Raw genomic sequence first — 3,368 nt, 5'->3', positions numbered from 1 at the left:
ACACGCACACACACACACGCAGCATGAGCATGGTATCTGAACTTGTCTCTGTGCACCCTGAGGAGATAGCCAGCGTTTCAGAGCTCGCCTTTCACACCCTTACACTTGTGCTTAGCTCACAGTGCGGCCCAGTTCAACATGGCACAGCATGACATGACACACTACAGCTCAGCACCGCATGCGATATGCCAACTTAACACAATAATGTTCAGATAACAGCAGACCCCTGCCTGCAGCTCCTCAGTTTGGAGAAACACACCGCTGTAACAGCTGGTCTGTATACAGTCAGACGGAGATAAGAGCCACAGGCCAACACACTGAGTTGTGACATATGGATGGGTGTTATTGTACTATTTTCACCAAGTGCTGACAATTCTCACAGTGCGGTGACAAAACCATTCCTGACAGATGTGTTCTGTTATTCTGGGTAAATTATGAATTGTTTACACCAGACTCTTGCATTAGATATTACATTAGAGTCTTGAGTCAGGATTGTACCAGGCTGTGAAAGCAGGTGATGGTTAAGTTACTGGCACACAGGCAACTGGTAACACTCTAATATTCAGATATATACTGTCTTTCCCTGGCTGTTGGAAATGGCATTTATAGTAATTTGTTTTGCCAGCTACATTTTGAGGGAAACATAACTGCTGCCAGGATTATGTTGAGTGGCAGCGCTGTTATTTACCAGATATAAATTGTAGGGAGGTGGTCAGTGCCAACAGTGGTGTGTAAAACTCACAGCTTTGACACTGGAGCCTGGTGTTTTCAGGCTGAGTTCTGCATGTAGTTTGGTTTTGACAGACTGGTTAAGGCTAAGATCATGATTCTGGTTAAATATTAATGAAGTGGACTTATCCTGTCTTATGCCTCAAGTCATTGTGGACTCTATTATTTAACCAAGAGCTCGATCTTGTCCCGTCTTGTCCTGTCTAACCTAAGTGCTTCGAGGGCACAAAAAAAAATAGAAATGGTTGTATTGAAAATCTGCCAGAAAAAATACCTTTTTAAAAACTTGCCCGATAGTGTTAGTGTGATGAGAAATTTCTCAAGGAATGGGTATTTAGACTCTCTCCTAAAACAGGTTCCTGATTGGCTGCCTGTAACGTTGTTGGGCACAAAGTATTACACAGTTTATATATGCTGTCGAAATGATGAACAAACCTGGTGTGCAGGTTGATGTGACAGGAAAGATGGGGGAAAGCTGTGCATAAGTAACTCTGATTCAACCTTGTTATTTTTGCATTGTAGCATTCAAATCTGTTGTTCCCATTTTACCTTAATTTGTGTCAACTATGATTTGGTTCCGATGCTTTCCTGGGTCCATATTGCTGAGAATCATAATAATAAAGCTGCTGAGTTCTAGATGGTATAAATATTAACTTTGAGGAAAGTGTCTAACTGCAAGCAGTGAAAAGATTGTGACTGCGTGTCTCTAATTGGCACAGCTGTAAAATTGCTTTTCCTGCATCATTGCCCTCCTGGAAATGAACACAGTCACGGTCTTTAGATGTGGTGTGGATCAAAGATAGATACACATTTCTGAATATTATGTAGATTTATGAAAATGTGATTAATAAAGACTAATTGACCAAAAAGTCAAAGTCAGCTGAGTCCTTAATAAGACATTAAATCGAGTAATTAACTAAAGCAGTAGCCCTAAAATCCATTAAATAGACTGACGTACAGCGAGACAGATGCTTTGACTTAATAAAAGAAAAAAAGCAGGATTTAGGGTGAAATGTTAGCAAACTGCAGAAGATGAAAACTCAACCGTTCACCACTAATACCGACATTACCCAGGTTCTTTCAGCACTAAGCTTTGACACCTGTAAATGTGTCTGCTGGACTTCAAACAACATTTAGACTCCCTGTAAGTAGTCAGAGTGCAGGGGATTCACGTAAGTAGGCCAACTCTCTGAATATCTTGTCCTCTCTTCTCCAGTGGATGGAGCGATCCACCGCGCTGCAGGTCCGATGCTAGTGAAGGAGTGCACTTCCCTCCACGGCTGCGAGACCGGAGAGGCCAAGATCACTTGTGGCTACGGCCTCCCAGCAAAGTGTGAGTATAAAATGTGTGATTGTTTGTGTAACTTGCAGCTACTCCGGTGAGGCTGCTCGGTGCGGTTTTACTGGACTGCTCCCAGGTGTTGGGAAGTGTGACAGTGATGCAAGGTGTTGCTGAAAAAGAGCCCGTTGCACAGTTGATTTTCCTGAGATGAATAAAGATTAAAAATGCTCATGAATAAAAAAAAAACACAAAACAACATTGAATAAGGCAACTCTGCTGTCCAAATGTGGAACAGGAACTTTTTATTGTTCTTCACAGAAATCTTGTACACAACTTAGTTGAACTGTTTTGCCAAAAGAACTCAAAGTGGATCAGTTTTCCTTTTCAGTCCATCTAGGTATCCATAATAATGTCACTTACTGCTTTCCATTTATAGCACAGTAAATGGCACTCAATTATTAAGTGGCACTCCAGTGCAGCGTGTATAATGTGACGAAACTGAAGATTCAACATGACAGGAAAAGCTTTTCTAGGTGTTTTACTTCCAAAAAAACCCCCCAACTTTCTTGACGTCTAAGACACAAAATGTGACTGTGGGGAGAGAATCAGCTCTCAATGTAGACATTAATAAAAAGAATGGAACAGCAACTCGGAAACTACAAATTAAAAGTACAATATCTTCCTGTTTCTAGACACTGATGACATTAATGGTTCTTTTAAAACAAAATGTTTTGTTTAATTTTGCTTATCTTTAAAACGGCTAAAATATTGTTTCAGAATGGTGTTCTAGTTTATTTTGGGGACATTTTGAAGAAAAACTGGGTTGTTAGCATGAGCAGTAAAAAGTGAACTGAACTGAACAAAAACTGTTCTCCATATAGAAATTAAAACTTTGGCAAGCAATAATTCAAGTAAAGGCTTTTAGGTTGTAAGAGCCCAAAGTTTATCCGACAAACAGTCCAAAACTCTGAAATATTCACTTTTGAATCATTAAACACAGAAAAGCAGCGAATCTGCACATTTAATAAGCTTGAACCAGCAAATAATTTGGCATTTTGGATTTAATTTTGAATCACTGTCTAATAAGCGTCTAATCCCGTGCCGTCCAACCTGAAGCTTTGTCTACTTCCCAGATTGGAAAATGCACATCAATGTCTTACAGGTCTTGGGGAGAACTACTGAATATGTGGAAATAGTTGCATAAAGCTCAGTGTCGGTTGGGGTTGAAGACTAGTAAGTAAGTAGGAGTGAGAGGCACAGTAAATCTGCCACATGCCAACGCTGACTTCACGTTAAGTTTTATACACAGTTCAAAAGGTACCCATGCAATTACATGACAGTCACACAGTGCCCCCCC

The sequence above is a fragment of the Morone saxatilis genome, unplaced genomic scaffold, assembly GCF_004916995.1.
Source record: "Morone saxatilis isolate NCDOM2014 unplaced genomic scaffold, NCSU_SB_2.0 Contig22, whole genome shotgun sequence".
NCBI classification, from domain to species: domain Eukaryota; kingdom Metazoa; phylum Chordata; class Actinopteri; family Moronidae; genus Morone; species Morone saxatilis.
This window is presented reverse-complemented; position numbering follows the sequence as displayed.